General features: G+C 40.1%; 1 protein-coding gene across 1 annotated transcript in view; it reads right to left on the bottom strand.

The window, feature by feature from the left end:
• The window catches only part of BNC1 (basonuclin zinc finger protein 1), a 69,973-nt gene that overhangs the window by 49,404 nt on the left and 965 nt on the right, over window positions 1–19,604 (bottom strand). The window lies entirely within an intron of this gene.

Here is a 19,604-nt window from a genome sequence, read left to right as displayed (position 1 = left end):
CTATCAACATAGGCCAGATTTAAGAAAACCTTTGCCAGCTGAGGGAGGTGAAACACCCACTGTGCATCTGAAGTCCACCTCCTTGGCCTCAGTTTCTCTAGTTAAAAGCCCCACATATTGCCATTGCTCCATTACTAAGGCCTGTTATTCCAAATGGCTTTCACATGTTAGGTATACAGTGCTTGCATCATCCACAGCTTCCATTAGCACATTTCTCTTTCACCCCAATAGCACCCATCTGCCACTTCCACAGCATCAGAGGCTTTTTCTCTGACACAGGTGGTTTCAGAGCAAACTCTCTGATACTGCTGCTAGAGCATGAATGTAAGAAAACAGACCAGGAAAGCATTTTACAAAAGGAAATTAAAAAGAAATAAGTACAGCCCCGCAACTATGATTTTTCCACAGATTCTCTCCTGCCTTTTCTGAAAGAATTGCTGAGTACTACCCTGTCCACCCAAAAACCTTTTGTTTCTCTTGCTGATAAAGAATGTACTGTGACTCCAATGGAAGAATAATTGGAGATCAGCAGAGGAATGAGAATGAAAGGATCCTCAAGACATTCCCTGTGGTTCTCAAAGGCTGCATCTCTGACTGCTGTGGCACAACTAGATTCAGGAGGTGAAACAACAGCATTAACATTTGTGCAAGGTGTCACGTGTGTCAACAGACACGGAAAAGATAACACAAAGCAGTACTGAAAATCAGCAGTAGGTATCATTTTTTGGTTTTTTTAAACACTCTAAGTTAAAACAAGGCACTGCACCACCTAAACACCGTTGACACCTCACATGAGGGCATACATTTTCTAGGGCTGATATATGCTACCTTAGTACTAGCAACGGTAAAATTGAATTAGTCTTCATTTATAGATATCTACCAATTTGCTGTACCATATGCTGTAAAAGCATTCTCTGTTCCTTTCTGTTTTGGGACTAACACAGAGAGAACAGTTTGAGAGATCTTCAGGCTCACTGCTTCCCCCCCCCCACCATGTGTGTGGACAGCTGAACACAATTGCAGCACTGCTGCAGCGCTGCTAGTAGTTCACGTTCCTGCAGAATTACGGGAAGTAAGAAATTCTGCAGAATAACAAACATGAAGCGATTGAGGTGTTTATGCTTTTTTGCAAAAATAAACTGTTATTAAAGAGTTAAGCCACTGTACGTGTGGGCGAACTGCTTTCTGTAATTGCTATCTATACACAGATCTTAGGAGAGATGTTGATCTTCTGAAATGAAGGGTGCAGACGCAACTCTTTTTAAACCAATAAAAATACTGACATTTAAGTGGTTTTTCTTTTTTTTTTTTTTTTTGCTGTAGAGATCCTTTGTATGCAAATCACTCAAGTCAGATAGAAAAGTAAAGGCTTTTCCTTGGACAAAACATTGACATTTTGATTACTGAAAATATACAGCTGCCTATGGAAACCAGAACCGTACTTGTCAGCTTTCCCATCAGAGAGTTTGACTATGATATCTGTTTGAATTTACACTTATCCATATTAAAAATAATAATAATTAGCCACGGCTTTCCTTTTCCTGATTCTCTGGAGTAAATGTAGTGCTACAGAATAGCCACATACACCACCAGAATCCTCTGGCTTTGCACTTACACAAATCTCTCTCCAACTTACTAGGATAAAAATACATCTGAAATTTGGTCCCCTTCCACCTCAATCAAAACACATTAATGTGTGTACACAGGCTGAGATTATTTATGATGGCTCTGAAATACCCTAAATAAATACTTTTAAGAGTCTGCCCCACATACACATATCAAGTAGTACTTCTCCTTTGCAGTGAAATAATTGTGTAGAAGGAGTTTAAAGGCAGAAAACGAAGCCAGACTATGGCCGGTGTTAGAACTTGAACTTCTTTACTCTGTTTTCCAGAGGTTTCTTTTTATAGTATCTTTTTTCAATGCACCTTTAACATAATACACATATACAATATATCCTGTATGTGATCTGATTGCATATTTTCCTTTCTTTGGCCTTGACTCTGCAAAATCTTTTCATCTGTAAGCAACATTTTCTCACACAAGGTATATCATGAAAGTCTGTGCTCAAGTAAGTAAAAAAATGCTTTTTCTGGAAGTGGTATTACAGCTCAAGTGCCAGGCAGCTGGTGGGTTTACCCAACCTGCAAAACACCTCCTGGCCCGTGGACTCCCACGAATGCTGGATCGCATCTAAACTGCGTAGCAGTGCATGGGGCAGAGTGCTGACTCACACCCTAAGATTTCTTGAAGCTCTGCAGACCTGTCTGGAGGTATCAGTTCAAGCCTGGAAGCCGTACAGTCACATTTGCATTGAACCTTCCTGGTAGGGGTTTTAGCTTGGAAACACTATGCATGGGGAGCTATGCCACTTCCCCAAGCCAATTAGCCCCAAACTGGTTCAGACAGTGCCAACTATCAGGAGCAGTATATTGGTATTCAAATTTAGATTTTATCTGCACGTTACTGTGCTGGATTTAGTAACTTTGCTGCAAGTGGTCCTTCTCCACGCCAAAATATGAAACAGATTTGGCATCCTTGGATTATACACCAGTGCCTACAGTATGCAATCCTGGGATTTACTTTGAAGCCTCAGCTTTTTTCCTTGCAGCAGTTTGACAATGGTCATGATTCAGCACATCCAACATGCTGGGATCCAAGCTCTTTTTTGTTTCACTGAAGGAAAGCAATAAGAATTTCTAACACTGACAGACCAGCTGGAGTTTATTGCCCTTGTTCCCTTCCGAGGACACAAACCAACTTCTCTTCTTTGCACCCCAAGAGAACTGTTACTACAAATGCTCTAGAAAGAATCAGTTGGAGGAGATGGTCTAATGGTTTTGTGGGTTTTACAGTTTTCTTAGGAATCAGAGTTCCAGTTTAAGAATTATATTTCAGTTAAGCTTTTCCAATGTCCTTCATGATCCAACTGTTAACAGAGACCTTGCAGCTATGCTGGTCCAGCAGCTAAGCAAGCTATCCCACTCTTAATACAAAGGTCATTTCCCCCTCCCCCATAACATACTGAAGTTCAGATTTTGAAGTATTATTAGTGAGATGCCAAAATTGACTTCACTCACTGCTGAATGTCAACCCTTCAGGTATGTTCAACAACTGCTATAACTAAACACAAATGGCCATAGCTGGCATGTCCTGATACTGCATTTGTTCAAACAGATATTCCACATAGACTGATGCCAGAACACATGCAAGTTCCAACAGCGAAGGCTGTGAAACATCAGGTTGTGACAGCTGGCTTTAAAATAAAAAAACGTCCAATAAAATATATGAAAACATAAACAAGGAGACTCTTGTTAGTTGAGGGGGAACTCGGTCATTTTCTCAGTGCTAGTTTTAATTTTGTTAGGTTTATCAAATATACACCTTTAATGCATATGTAGTTCTATTTATAAAGTGAACATCTGAGTACAAGAGTAACTTCTGTGCAAGAAAAAAATAACATGCTCAGCTTCTTCATTACTTTAATCACTGTAACTTGCACAAATCAGGGGAAGGGGGCATCAAAATACTGTGTCAATGCTCCATGTTCATGCCATAAATCCAGATCAATTTATTTAAGGTCAGAATAATTGCTTTATTTCTGCTTTTCTCACTGATTCTCACTAGCAGAAACCAGATATTGTACAAGACACTTAGTAAACCACAGCTTTAGAGCTACAAGATAGCAAGGAATTTCATAAAGGACACTAGTTCGCGGAAACAATTCACCTGCAGACAACAGAATGCAACCACCCATCTGACATGTGAGGATCTACAAGTCCAGCTGCTTTCACACTAGAAATCTTCCATTTTACTGATCAGAAAGAGGCACGCTGCTTGAAAGCTACTGCCAGTGAGCTGATCATGATCAGAGCTAGGAAGTCCAGGGCATGCTACAAGTCCCTGCAGTGAGGAAAGCTCAGAGCCAGTTCCCTCATTTTCTAAAGACCTCTTATTTTAGCCTGGGATACAGACCAAGTCCTTCCAGGGAATACCTACATACCATTCCTGTCTTTTTCCCCCCTAGCATCTTCCATATCAACTCCACTTAATAGTACAGTGTCACTTTGAAAATAAAGCTCTAATTTCTATTAAATGCTAGAACTACCTTCACATTTTCCTCTTCAACTTAATCCGGTGCTTTAGTAAAATAAATAAATTTTTAAAATCCCCAAGAAAGTCTCCCCCAAGGTTGTAAAAGACCAAAGGGGAGTGGGGGGGAAGCCCAACAAAAGCCCAACCACATAGCTGTTATATATCCTTACCTCTTAGAATGAATAATTATTGCATAAGGACACTCTTAGGCTTATGAAGAATAGTAGTTTCAAAGGATAAAATTATATAAATTACAGTCTTTTCGTGATCATTTTGTCTAAAGGTGGAGCTCCTCTAGAAAAGAGGGTGGTTATTAAAGGTAGAATTGAGAGAACTCTGCATAATTATTTCTCCTGTCCTATAGGCCCCTTTATTACTCATCTTCCCAGTCATGAAATGTGTATTTGATCATCTTTTCATGTGACATGTGAGAATGCTTTTACTTGCCTTACAGCACCATCCTAAATGAACCACCCAGCACTTTTTGAGTCTTTCTTCACTTAAAAAAAAAAAAGAAAAAAAGAAACGTATGCATCTCACCCTTCTTCACCCCACAGAAAGCCTCATTAGGCTGTAACCTGCTAAACATAAGCCAAGAAATCAGCAGAAGTCACTTCTTCCTGTCTTGGATCTCCTCTGTCTCACTCAGGTTATCCTCGTTTCCTGCTGATGTCACCTTTACTTACATTCCAAAAAAATGTAGATATCCACATTTGAGGGTTACTAAGGTACCTACAGCAAGTAAAGGGGAACCTTGAATCTACTCTATAAAATGTTAATGTTACCACTTACACCAACTTTACTAGTTGTAAAGTTTTGTTCTGTACAAATAAAAGCACAGATGGGTGTTACATTAGCATCATGTACGTAGCACAATTACTAAAGGCACAGCAGCAGGCAGGCAGCAGGAGCAGATGGAGCACTGCTCCCAACAGCCACCCAGGGCCACAGAAAGCCTTGTGTGAAGCTGCCAGGTGATGAGTGAACATCTACAGAGTCCTCTTTCCTGTATGCAAAATATACAGCCCACGTTCAAAAAGCCTTTGCTGCAAAAGGAGCATGCGAGACTTTCAAGGTAAAGCTAAATCAGGCACTGGGCAACCTGATCTAGCTGTTCATGTCCCTGTTCTTTGCAGGGGAGCTGGACTAGATGACCTTTAAGAGATGCCTTCCAACTCTAAGGATTCTATGAAAACTGTGTGACATGACAGCTCTCACTTCTTGATTGACATGAATATACAGCTGTGATGATAATGGAGATACCTTGGCTTCAAAACTGAGCAGTTTAACATAACTAGCAAGATAAAATTTGTATGGTCTATGCTGTGCAGGTTTTATGCATTCACAAATATCACATTTATAAACCTACTTACAGCAATGTTTCTAACTCTAAAGCATTACCAATCATGCTTTAAAGGCACTCACTGAAGTGAATGCTAGAGAAGTTTGTCACTACAGACTTATTTTTACTTGCACTATTTTTTCTTCTATACACAATACAACATTAAAAGTGTTATTTTTCCTCTTATGCAATTTACTTATATTTTATAACAATGGAATTTCTATTGATACTTTAAGTTGGACCTCAAGACAGTCCTTATGTGTTATGCTTTGAACTGCACAACCACAGCATGGTTTTGTCATTGTTAGAGAAGACAGAGCCTGGTATTGCAGATCAAACACAGTATGTCCTCCAGATGTGTTAGCTGTCACCCTGAGTAAACACTTCTGATGGACAGTGTGTTAGCAACAGATTACTACACATGATGTTGTGTGATGGCTGCAAAAAGCTCTCCAACGTGCCAGAGATAACACCAGTGAGAACGGCTGGTGGAAGTGATGCAGCCTAGCGTGCTTAGAGCAATTCTTTCCCCCCTCTCATTTTGCTCTTCAAGGAAGAATCATTTGCTATTTGATCCGAGGGGCAGGACTCCCACTGAAGCAATAGCTATCAAGGACTGTTAAGCAATATTAAATTTATAACTGTGCTGTTAAACTACTAACTACAGGCAGGCTCGAGTCAAGTGCTCTAAACATGTTAATACAGACTGTCATTTATGCGCATTTTGAGGGGAATACTTGTGAGGTATCCCAGATTACCAACTGTTAAGAGACAAAACGGTTATCGATCCACACACCCAAGGCAGGATAAGTAATAGTTTCAGGTCTCTCTGCACAGGCTGACCTCAGCCTGGGTCAAAAGAGGCTCTCCTAAGTCAAGACAACCATTTATCTGCCAGCAGCATTCAGCCTTCATTTCCCTTCCACCCCAGTCATAAAGGTCACTTGAGTGCTAGCGAGTTGTTGCATAATCCTCTTTCTGTGTACCTCTCAAGTACAGGTCAGGACAACCATAACATGCAGATCAGCAAAAGCCTATCCCACAGGGTCAGATACAGCCCTAATGGCTCCCTGGGCTGCTTGTGGCCACAGGCAGGGCTGAGATCAGGTGCCTGCAGCTGGTGCCTCACACTGGAAGCAGTGGCTGCATAAGTTCTGGAGAAGGCCCACAGCAAGTGACAGAAGTTCCCAGCAGTCCCCACAAGGTGCAAATGTCTGCCAATTCTTCTAGCCTGACTGGGCTCCCAGCTAGCTGGGAGCTGTTAGCAAAGATCCATCCCTAAGCTGACTCCACAGCTGTGCCTTCTGGCTGTTCCACTGAACACCAATTCAGAGCCCTTGGCTTTTCTCTTGTGGACCTGTCAGTTCTGACAATTGATAAGAACAAGGACTACACAATACGCCATTATGTTCCCGTTGAAGACCCAGAGTCCCAAGGCTAGATGTTACACCTCAAAAAAATAAAATCACAGGTGATAGTATGAAGAGCTGGAAGTTTGTAATGCTGGTAAATATCACAAGATATGCCTGAGAAGAAGGATTACACTGGTCATTCTTCTTCCCAATATCTGTTACTATGTGGCATGAAATTCTGCTGGTAGGATGCTGTGTCCTGGAGGCTGCCCAGCAGCTCACAGGCTGCTTAGCTCCAATGTAAGATCATGACCCAAACTCCTAAAAACAGTTTTACTTTTGTTGAATCCAACAACTCACAGAAAAGTTAGTGGGGTTAAAGAAGCAACCTCAGTTTATTTATTAAAGGAGATGCTTCCTGCTACAAAGAAAGCAATTCCTAGTGCTCCCAAAGCAGAGCTGTTTCAGTTAAACCCTCTAAATGGGACTTGGAAATCTCAGCTGCTTTCAGTATTCTTGTATGCAACAATTTAATCAGATATACCCACCTACTCCATCTGAGAAAACACAAACTCCCTTCATGTTACAAACTTACACTTTTAAAATTTATTATGCTGCTATCACTTGAGGCTAATCTGCACAACATCACTGCCTCCAGTGGAATCGCGCTGATTTATGCCAACTGCAGACACAGTCCAGCCTCAGCACTGAAAATTGTACCATTTTCACATTTTTACAAAAATAACACCAAATTGAGCAAAACAGCAGGAAGCATGAAGTCCATCACTCAGCATACTAAGGATTAACTTTATTCTTTAAAAAGTGCTGCAATGTATGCTTCTGGTTATGAAGGTGTGCCAGTAGTGCTACAATTAGGGCTGTGCTGTCATTTCAATTACAAACCCAATTTTTTGAGGGTTTACTAAAACTCCAACTTAAAAAGAAAAGCTTGCTGCAGGCTGAAATGTTTTGTACGAGATCTCAGCCAGGGGATGCCTTGCTTCCAACATCCTGAAACTGAATTGGGTGTTTCAAACATCAGAATTTAAATGTGCTTATAGAAACAAAACATTTTTAAAAAGGCATATTTAGTTATAAATTCTGAGTGCAAAACAAGTTCCTTCCTGGTTGGCATTAGAAATAACATGGATAAGCACGACTGCAGACTATGCAAGTATAGAGTAGCAAAAAGGAAAATTTCACTTATTTTTGACAAACATGAGGCAATTTCCTAACTGGGACAGGATGGATTAAAAGGAGTCACCCAGCAATTTCAGGGAGAGAGGAATGGAAGCCCTCTTTCTACAGTAAGAAGCAGGACAGAGAATGTGTGGACAATGCCAGCATCCCTCAGCTGGGTGAGGGACATGTCAGAGGTGGCAACTCTACACATGCATGCTGGAGCCAATGCTATCAGCAACCAACATGCCTCAGTCTGCCTTTAAACCAAAAATAATGCAACAAGCACAAAGCTCAGCACAGGGTGCAAAATCCAAGTGAGCAGGCAGTTTTATACTCAGATGATTCTCTTGCTATGAGCTCTTTGCTGAAAACACAGTATGTGAATAAGGGAGCTCTTTAAAACCATCCCAGTTAAATTTGTTTTCACACTCTTGACTACAGTGTGGGCATACCATCCATGTCTGAAGATAATTAGTCAAACAGGAATGCTACTGCACATTGCATACTGGTGGTTTCTTCATGCTGTCTTTGCCACTTCTGCAAACACTATTCTTACAGAGGAGGGGATATCTTTTGCCCTTAAAATTTATTCCTTGATCTCCCTTGTTGGCAGGCTGGTGACACTGACACCTCTTTGCTATTGAGGAGACTATAAAACATAGCCTTGCAATACAAACAGACCCTTGTTTCTGCATCTCTTTCAGCTTAGAGTGTTCCAGGTCCCACACATTCATTTTGCCAAATTGGCAGTTGCTAGGAAGCAAATGAAAAATGCTGGCAATGGTTCTGTGGAGCAGGGGAACATGTAGCAGTTTTCCTGTAGCACAGGAAACACATAGGAATTTTCAAATGACTTTCCAGGCCCAGAGGTGTCTACTAAGAAGGAAGCAGAAACTGTAACTGCAAGAGAATGAGGGGAATGGGCTAAACAACCACACAGCTTTTGAAGTGACTACACATTGGTCACCTCAATTTGCTTACCTACTCCAGACAAAATTTCTATGGGGCAAAGAAATTCAACAGATGCTTGTGTGCAGTGTCACTGCAGAGCGTACGCAAGTTTTTAGAAGGAGAAATAATCTACCTGAGCTGAATTAAAAAGAGAAAGATAGCAACTGGTAACGCCAATTATGCACTCCCTTGATGCATGAGAATTACTGCAAGAACTGATCAGAAAGAAGTCCAACACTGCCTCACTGCCATAGCTGAGCAGCAGATGAAATACAACTGGAGTCTGGCTATTGAAGCCAATGGCAATGCACTGTAATGATGATTTCTTGCCATTTAAAGTATTTGATTTAAACAAAAAAATCTGGATTCGTATTACTGCACAGAGTGTACTTGTATCTCTGATAGCACTGTGCAGCAAGTGGCTGTACCCTGCTGCCTGCTGTCAGGAGCCATCCTCATTCCAGCTGCCCCATTGCTTGCAAGCAGCTCTGTGGGACTCTCCAAGGCAAGCAGAGCTTTCACTCTCCTTCTCAGCAGTTTGCTTGGGGTGCTTAAGGAGCTGCAGGTTTTCCCCCCCACACTCTTTCTACTTCCTCCACAGTGCTCATTTATAGTAAAATAGGGAAAATGCTGTTGGCAAGAATATATAGGAATGATTTCCTTCTCTTGGTACTTTGATGATTGCCCTTGGGGGACACAGAACAAAGACAGTCCTCTCTGGAGGCAGCAGGGAAGATCCCAAAGTCTCTTTTAGGGCAAAGGATGCAGGTTGGGTAACAGCTCCCTTCTTCTGGATCTGTTCAACACAGTTCCATTGTAAACTCTCAAATGGCTGCATGCAGTGAAACTCAAAACTATAGGTATGTTCACAAAAAGCAGCAAACAGCTGAAGAACACAGGTTTCAGTTGCTTCTTGTCCAGACAACATCCACTGTCTAATATAAAACACATGGTAAGCAAACTCAGGAAAGCGGGGATGTTCTCCTGTCTCTGCATTTGTACAGCTTCAGGAAAACTGAAGCCCAGAGTTTAGAAGGCTGTACTTCCAGCTTTGGGGCCATTTATGCAGAAATACTGTAACACATCTGACATCTAAAAATATATCTATCTATAATCATTTATTAGATACACTGTACAGCAATAAGTCCCTTCCAAAAAAAATGTATTAAGATGCATTTAGGAAACGTCAGCTTTTTAACGCACAGTACATCACCACCACACTCTTCTCAGCAGCTTGCAGCAGGAAAGGACAGGCTGGGGTGTAACATGTTGCACACTTCCTGATCCTTCTCAGTGAAAGCCACTGGTGAAATTTAAAGCAAGTCTTTAAAAGATCATTACTGGATACAGTATTTCCTATATTTTCAGAAGTGAGGGAATTTGAACCAAGATGCTACTTGCAAGACAAACCCAAGCTAACTTAAGATTGACTGGAACCCATGTGTGGAGATCAAACTCACAGCGGTACTAACGCAGAATGAATAAATCAAGTTGCAGACTCATCCCTTCACATCTGTGTGTGAGCACATACACACGAGTGTGCTCACACTCTCCAAAGGCAATTCCAAAACACGGGGCTACTTGGAATACAAAGCAGTGTTCATGTTTTGGCAAAATACTATTCTGCTTTTACTGGCATGTGAGGCCAGGCTACACAGGCATATTTTAGCAATAATGATCAAAGTAGAGGCTTTCCCTGAAGATTAATGACTGGCTAAGAGGATAGTTTGAGGTCTGTTTACCCCAGCTGGTCCTTAATTCCCAGGAAAAGCATCTGCAAAGCTTATTATTGCTATAAGCCTAAGATGGAAGGAAGGTTTTATGCTGTTTCAAATGATATGTACCATGACTTTTTAGAGACTTAACATCTTGTGTATTAACCAGAATGTTCACACCATCTCTACAAGAACAACTCATCTTGAAAGTAAATAACTTCACACCTCCATAGCAGCATGCTCCGTGCAAGTGCTGCAAACTCCCTTACAACCAAATTGTGAAAGCCCCCCTCTCCTGCCAGCACGGCAAGTGAGGAATAGAGATATACAAGGATCATTTCAGTCTTTGTTGAAATAACTGCTACATCTGGGTGGAGAATGAAATCTATTTAACAGCAGACAGAACTCCTATGTAATATTCAGGGCAGAAAGTGAAGAATGCCACATTTGCCATAAGCTGCAGAAGATTTAGCTACACAGAAAGCAACTGCTTGACCAAACGGAAGCTAATGCGTAACACTATTGGAAAATATGCATGTGGTTTTACAGACAGATTATGAATCTCTTATCCATGCTGCTGAACAGCTACGCCAAGGACTAATGTCACTGATTTAATAGAGGGATAGTTCCAGTTTGAGTAAGTGGTTTCCAACTTGAATCTTATTTATCACAGTGCTGAAGAATGTAATGGCTCACCAGAAGTTCGTAAAATCCTGTGCTCCAGTCACAGAAGTGTTATTCCTTGAAAATATATGAATTCTCAGTTATGACTAATTTGAATCTTATGTTAAAAAAAAATAAAAACACACACAAAAAAATCAGCAAAGATATTATTCTGAGCTTAACTGCACATCAGAATCTGGATTATTAATAGCAATCGTCCCAAGGAGGGGGCTATGGATTTTGTGTTACTGTAATGTGGCAACTAACTGACAGGCTAGATTCAAATCTTGAAGGTGTCTCATTTAATTGTATATACGTTAGCAATCATGTTGAGACTTGAAGCAGGCTATATACTATACTTTCCTGTATATTTTCCCACAGACGTAATCTAAACAACAACAGAAGTTGTTTTTAGCATCATTATGAAAAAAATAATAAATGGATGATCCCAATTAAGCATGTGATTGAAACATACGTTATAAGAGATGAATAAACTACACTGGATTAATATATTAAGACTCAAATGATTGAAGAGTTAACGAAAACATTCACAGCCCTGCATGGGATTTGCATAAGACAAACTCACATTCCACAATAATCTTTACCTTTCCTTGCACAAATAAAGCTGCTTTGCTATATAAAGCGAGATTCAGAAAAGCATGCAATACCTTTGCCACAGAACATCTCTTTTCTGCTTGCATTTTACTGAATTTTCCCCACATATGTTTTATTTTTAAAATAGTGGCAAGTAACACTCCTCTGAAGTGTAAAAATAATGAATTCATCCTCAATGAAGGTCTCCTTATTATCTGTTTACTTTTTTCTCTACCTCACAATCCGTTAAAATGGTACAAAAAAAGCATTTCTAACTATTTACCCCTATCTGAAACAGAGCTCTTCAAAGTCATGCTACATTTCCTCAAACACTGCTCTGACTTTTCTGCAAGTATTTTTCACAGCTCTGTTTGATGCTTAGCTATATTGTACCATTAATGCCATCAAATCATCACTGATGATTCTGGAGGCCTTGATGATACCATGTTCCAGAACTGTTCTGTGACCACACGGACACCAACATATATTAGGAGATGGAGGAAAAAAATCTTATTGGAAAGGTAATTTAAATTTCGACTTTTGTTATGCTTACTGCCAAGTCTTTCAGTTCACCAAGTTTTACACTAAAAGCAAAAGCCTAGTTATATACCCTGATATATGCTAAGAGAAACAAACCAATGACATCCTATTCCCATTTGTTTAAATTAATCAGTGTGAGCCCCAACCCCCCGCTTTGTCTCCCTGAGTTCTTAACCCTAAGGAAAAGAACAGGTTAGGTAAAGCAGAAGATTGGTTATGATGCCACAGGCTCTTTTTTCTTTCTTCTAACATACACCCAACACTGAGCCATGCTGCAGGCTAAATGCTATTTATGTTATTATTCCTAGCCAATGCTTCACGTCTCCTAATTTGTCACTGAAAACAAATAAAAACTGTGCCCATGAAAAATGGCAGTGGCCAAAGCAGAAAGATTGCCAACACTCTTCTACTGATTTTTAAACATGCTGTATTTTATCACATGAGGACCCTTTTACTGATGCCTTTAATGCACTGCACAGCTTCTGTCTGAGGGCCCAGTTTCATGACTCCCTATGAAATGGCAGAGGCAAGATTTTTTGTAAAGCCAACCTTCAACCTCAGTCCTTTAATTAAAAAAGCCTTCCAAACCACAAGCCCATGGGCTTTCTACAGCTTGTAGGGACAATCCTTCTGCTCTGTGACAACTTTTGGGTTGTTCCAGCATACCTCCTAAATGAAGGTATCCATAAATGGAAGAGCTGATACCATTTTTGCTGGCAGGTGAAGCAGAACAGCAGAGCAGCCTGTGTGTTCCCCATCCATATCAGCACTTAGTGGGAATACATGCTTCAGACATGTAGTAGGGCCTCTGACCATGACAAGATCAGATCTAACAACATTTGTAGGCATTTCTTGTCACACACACACAGCAGTGAAGGTAGCAAAGCAGCAGAACCCGGCTGTTAGGAGCCCTCTCAAACCTCTCATTCTCACACATGCAGCAGAGCAGCGGGATGTCAAAAGCAAAGATTCACTTTCCAAGATGTGTTGATTTCATATTTATACAAAAACAGTGTTTTACAAAATATGCTGGGTATGCTGGCATTATTTAGTAGCACATTGCGGTATGAACATACACTTCATCAGTTCACTCATTTCCTCTTTTATACACATATAATGAATTATATACCTTGTATTTTTCTCTTCTTTATTTGGAGTTATATACAGAGCCATTTCTCTGGGTTCAGGCTCTCTCCAGATATCCTGACAAGTCTGAATCTCTACAATTTTGAAATAGATTACCTATGATATTGTGATTTAAAACAAAACAAGACTTGAAAGCAACTGAGATACTGTTTTAATAAACCCTTGTTGGCTCCATATTCCACTACTCCAGATAATCACAGCGCCATGAGCTCTGATGGGACTATACGAGAATAGAAGAAGATGATAAGATTATACACAGATCCCAACTAATGTAACTGAAATCAAATGACCAAGTGATCCAAACAATATTCAGACTGCAAGGATGATCAGAAAGATAACCCACTGAGTCATACATATTTGATACCCAAGCTTTTGCTGCTCTTCAGCTTCAACTGCATCAAGCATAAGCCAGTGCAAAGTTAATATAAAGAGATACTTAAGAAAGACTTCAGCATACAGAGAAAGGTATCAGAAAAGCAGCTCCTTAGCCACTTTAAAACACTCTAAAGTGCAGTTCCACTATAATTGGACATGCAGAAAATCTTAGGAAGCACAATAACGTCAGCAACGCTTCAAAACACAATCCTACCCTAAGTTTCACAAACCACTGTAAAATCCTAAATGCATTTAACAACAACCCTATGAACAGGAGTCTCACAGACACCACTGTGTACATAAACTGATTGGCAGCATTTTCTACCCCACATCCTAGTGCACGATTTGAGAAAAACTGCTCAGCTGTCAATGTGAATTATTTCTTCGAGCAAATTTTAGAAGAAATAAAAAAAAAAAAAGCCCAACACATTATTATTTTTGTTTTAATAACTGCGAACTAAAACTGGATTAATTTTTTTTAATATATAATAGATTATGAAGCCTTGCATTATTTCCTAAATAAGGATATGCTACCACGGCTGCTGCTTCACAGTCAGCTGTACTACAAATGTAAGAAAACCAGGGCTGGCTCTTCAGGTCCCCTTCCTGCGCCTGCCCTAAGACCAAGAAGCCAGCATGCCCAGCTTCAGCCCAACAACTACTTTGTACACAGCTCCACTACAATTCTCAGCTTGGAATTACTTCTGAAACAGACTCCAATTCCAGCAGCAACTGGGTAAGTTAAAGCTTATTCAAGAATGAAAGTAATATTGAGTTCTGAGCATATTTATGAAACAAGTGATGCTTTACAAAGCTAGATTTTTGACAGAATTAATTTACTTTGAAAATACAGAGTTTTTTGAAAATGCTGCAAATATAATCAAAACAGATGTATATAAAGATGTCCAAAATGATAGATCTTAACCCACACCACTTTATAAACATCATGCTATGTAAAAAGTTTTAGATACCGCATATGAGATTAAAGCTTAAGCAATAACTGCTTCTGTAACTACACTTGTGTTCTACAATCATGAAAGAACAACTCTATGTACCATCCTGCTGTAAGATTAGCAGGAAAATCAATTCTATGCTATAGATGCGAACACTGCTATTTTTATTACACTTCTGCCACGTGGAGGGTTGTGTCTCAATTTCTTTCCCAAGAGACAGTTAAGAACACCAGGAAAACCAACAACATTCAGTGTGTTGCTTTCAGTAAGAATAAAGACAAGTATGTTGCTTCAAGAGGCAAAAATAATTCACCCCCATCAGAGAAACAATCAGCTCATTCCATTTAGCTACCAGGTAACTTATTTAGTGAATGGGGATATTTGGACGAAAACCCACTACTCCCACTTAGTTCCAGCTGTTGTTGCTATTGGGTGTTTCACCGTACCAGGACAGAAGAAAACTAAAGGATAAAGTAAGTTCCATTACAAAAAAACAAGCAAGCCTATGCTAAAATTTAACTTCCTATACATTACAGGTACAAAAAGATGCCAGGCAACAACCATGATACGCTTACAGTTGAGTACTGCTGAAATATTATTAATTATCCAACATTTTGTAAATAAAGTCAATTCCCTGCTTTCTTCATCTCTCTAATTATTTGCAAATGAAGAACCAGAAAGTACATTTATTTAAATATTTACAAGCAGCTTCGATGTGCTCTAACATGATACATCGCCAGCACAGCCTTTGATTCCGTTGTTGCTGTCATTCATTTTTGTGCACTAACATATGTAGAAGTTCCAAACGCCAAAATATTCCTGCCTTTTTTCCCCCCCTGCGCTCCATACCAGATTTTGTAACCTGTGTCAAGCTACCTCCAATGCTTACAGCTTGTGAACAGAGGCCAGCAGCGAGCCTCCCCAGACACTAAATCATAATCTTCATGTTTTTCGTATTTCGCATTCTAGCCGCAGTTTCAACATCCATACCCCGTGACATTAGGGAAGGATAAATCAGCAGCATGACAGCTCCCTTGTAGAGACTGGTACGGCCCTGGGATCTGCCACACCCGACACCCACAGCTTCTGCCAGATGTCTCCAGTGTTCTGCAGCATTAACCCCTTCGGGACCAGCCTGGGCTTTGTGCTGCACCCTGCTAGGGAAACGCCTTTGCTATTTGTGTTAGAAAGAAGGGGGAAAACACCTTGATCCAGCTTAATACAGCTTGGATAACTAAGAGACAGAGTGGCAGCTAGCAGCGATAATTAGTACATCAGCACTTGTATTTCCTTAAAGTTGAGAATTAGAAGTGAAGAGTTAGCATTACACAACATTCCTTCTTTCATACCACACTGTAGTCCAACACGTTTATCAAAAAATAAAACTGCTCTCCAACTTCTGCTCGTTATGTTCCCTTTTTCATACCAAGCACAGCGCTTAACCTTGGAATCAAAATGCCCATTAATCGCCCGTCAGCCAAACAGACTCTTCGGGCCTTAAATCAACAGGATTTCTAATCCAAAAGCCATACCATAAACTCTGCAACTGTTTCCCTGGGTTTGATCTGGTCCCAGGGACATAAATTTGCATGCAACTTCTGAGTTTGTGAGCAGTCCCTTGGCGTAAAGTTGCACATGTGCTTAAGTACTTTGTTCACTTAGGGTCTAAAACAGCTACTTACAAATGAAAACAGAAGCCACGTAAAGAATAACACTGTTAAAAACAATTTGCCTCCTGAAATACTGTTTCAAAGGAAAAAAAAAACCAAAGAAACAAGATACACATCCTGGTTCCTGAAAGTACCCAGTGATCAAACAGTAGGAAAGCTGTAGCTAAAAGCCCATCAGCATGAATGCAAACCCCTTTCCTTAGAAGGGCAGAACCAATTTTACGTATACATGAATAAACCTGAACTGCGTTCAAGATGTAGCATTGTGGATAACAGGACCTGTGGCTACAAACAGCAAGTAGGAGGCTGCAGCGCCCAGAGGAAGAGTGAACTCACTCCATCTATTGCATGGCTTTGCAGACAGTTATCTAGGCCACTTCATGGTCTGTCCTGTACAACGCATGCACATCTGGCAGGTACAAAACACTACAATACAAGCACTACTGACCAGCATACAAGAATTTCATTTCCCAGCACAACCACCCACTTGCTCTCCAAAAAGATTCAGGTTGAATATCAGCTTTCCTTTGCACAATTAGAAACAACAGACATCAGTCCCATGTCATTTGTGGAAGGAATTACACCAAAAGTAAGTATCACTTCTATGCATATTTTTGGAAAGCAACATAATAGTCAGTGTTGAACTTTGATCATAAAAACTGAACATGACAAGTCTTTTCTAACTTAGGGAACGTGTTACTAATAACATTACAACTCTTAAGGTAACAAGAGTGCACAGGAAAATAACTCAGATTTTATAGCTTAAACTGCTCGTATATACTGATGTTGACGGGCTGCACACTTGTTCTAATTTGCTGACATTTCTGGATGCAGAGTTAATATCTACTTGTGTGGTTCACATGAGTATCCTGAGAACAATTTTTCCCAAGTTTATTCTACACACATGTGCACTACAAGTTAAAGGGTTAAGTAACCATTATATTCTAAAGAGCAAACTGTTTGCCTTAGGGCCATCTCCTCCTTACTCCTGATGAATTACCTGACACTTCATGTATCATACGTTACTTTTAGCTAGGAAGTAACATTTGGTTCCAGTCATGGTGTAAGAGCTGACTTTGGAAGTATGAAGCAATATGGGACAGACCCCAAAAAATAAAATAAACAAGACATCGTCTGCTAAGTAGTCTGTACATTTGTAATAACGTAGCGATATGCAGATCTGCACTTAAAAAAAGAAATGAAAAAGATACAGAAGCGTCTGAAGCAAAAATCCTGTACCTACTAAAATGAAAAGTACAGCCGTGCAAATCAGTACCCAGAATGACAAGAGACTTCTCAGGATGAAACAGATGGAAATGTTACTCATGGCTTAGCACTAGAAGTATTTTAGAAACACTTCAGAAGAGTTTGGAAACAACACTTAATTTTATTTGCAAATAGCACTTTTAAGGTAGGAATGGCCCCACTATTCTCCATCAGGAACTGACCTGTGTTCAAAATAAAGATGCAGTATTGATTGTTTTTCCCCCCAGTGTATCCTGCAAAGAAAAGAAGGTACAACACCTGCTGGTAACAACAGCAGGAAAAGAAAAGCAAAAGACATAAGCATCAACTTCTAATTAAAACCTTCTCCCATCACAAAATACTGTATGGATTTGAAATATTTAAAACACAGCCCTGGATGCGTCACCACTCGTGAGTGTCAAAATTTGCTGAAGAGCACAAAGGAAAACAAATACGATCTAATTGCCAGGGCTCTGTCCTTTCAGGTTTTTCAAATGCCAGATTTAAAACTTCTGAAAAAACATCTGTAAAATCACAGCATCCAGAGGTATTAACTTTGTGAACTGAAATATTTAGATACTTCAGAGCAGTTTACAAAGCCTTTCAGATAACATGAGACAGCATGCCAATCTTGTACAATCAAGAAAGGCTTAAAAGTTTTATTAGGCAGAGATTTAGCTTGAAGTGTTAGTATTAGTTTTCTCTTAACTTTAAAATAATCTTCTCATTTTCTTCCTTCCTAGCAAAACAGTGCCTTATGGATATGATTGATATCATCTTGCAACACATTGCTTACTGTTCAACATGTGTTTTTCAGGATGTAAGCATTCCCCCTGTAAAACACTCCAAGCTATAAAGACTAAGTTCAGGTGAACAGGCCTGGAACTGTTGCTTCTCCTTTGTGGAGGGCAGCTCCTTTCATTAACTATGCATCTGATGCTTCTACAATGGAGTACTAAAGAAGGAAAGCGATGAAAAATTCAGAAGACAAGGTCTGGCCACTGAGGAAGGAGGAACAGGTGTGGAAAGCACTGCTCTGGGGAGCAAGTTCTGCTCCTTAGGCAAGCTGATGATAAGACACCAAAGGTTTCACATGGAACTCCCACTGCTTTGCCATTGCTACACACCTCTGCATCAATCAGCACACCTTCCTCCCTCTCCCAGGTACAGGAAAATGAATACTTCTATACCACAGAGCTACTGCAAGGGTTAATTCATGAATAATTGAGACTGTGCTTTCTCTGGACTGCAAGGGAGGAAGGGACTGAACATGAATTTTAATCAAAATACCTCTAGTAGATGAAGGAAGGGGCCAGTATAGCAACAAGTACCAGAACAGAGAGGATACAATTCCAAGAGTCATCATGTTCAAAACTTCCCAGCAGCATGGAGGAATTTTAAAAAATTTAAAATAAATAAATTGGAAATTGTTCCTGCTGTGGAGAACGCAGGACAAAAAGCACACTTCAGTGACAGATCCAAGGGAGAACAGGAGGGATAGGAATAGCTGGGCCCACACAGAATGGTACTGAGCTTAGGAACACAGGTTTCTCAAAGAACTGCTGTCAGCAAACAGCTCTAAAAACCTACCCAGAGAACAGAACCCTGGTCTCTCCTACATTAGCTTATTTAACAGCCTGTTCATTCTTGCCAATAAATCTACTGAGCTAAAAACCTGATATGTGAAGTTCCTTGTACCAAGTTGCCAGGTATTATTTATATATTCAATTCAACGGAAAAGTAACATTACATGTTGGGGGGCTGCAAAGCTGAAGCTTCCC

The sequence above is a fragment of the Excalfactoria chinensis genome, chromosome 10 (genome assembly GCF_039878825.1).
Source record: "Excalfactoria chinensis isolate bCotChi1 chromosome 10, bCotChi1.hap2, whole genome shotgun sequence".
Classification (NCBI taxonomy): domain Eukaryota; kingdom Metazoa; phylum Chordata; class Aves; order Galliformes; family Phasianidae; genus Excalfactoria; species Excalfactoria chinensis.
This window is presented reverse-complemented; position numbering and strand designations above follow the sequence as displayed.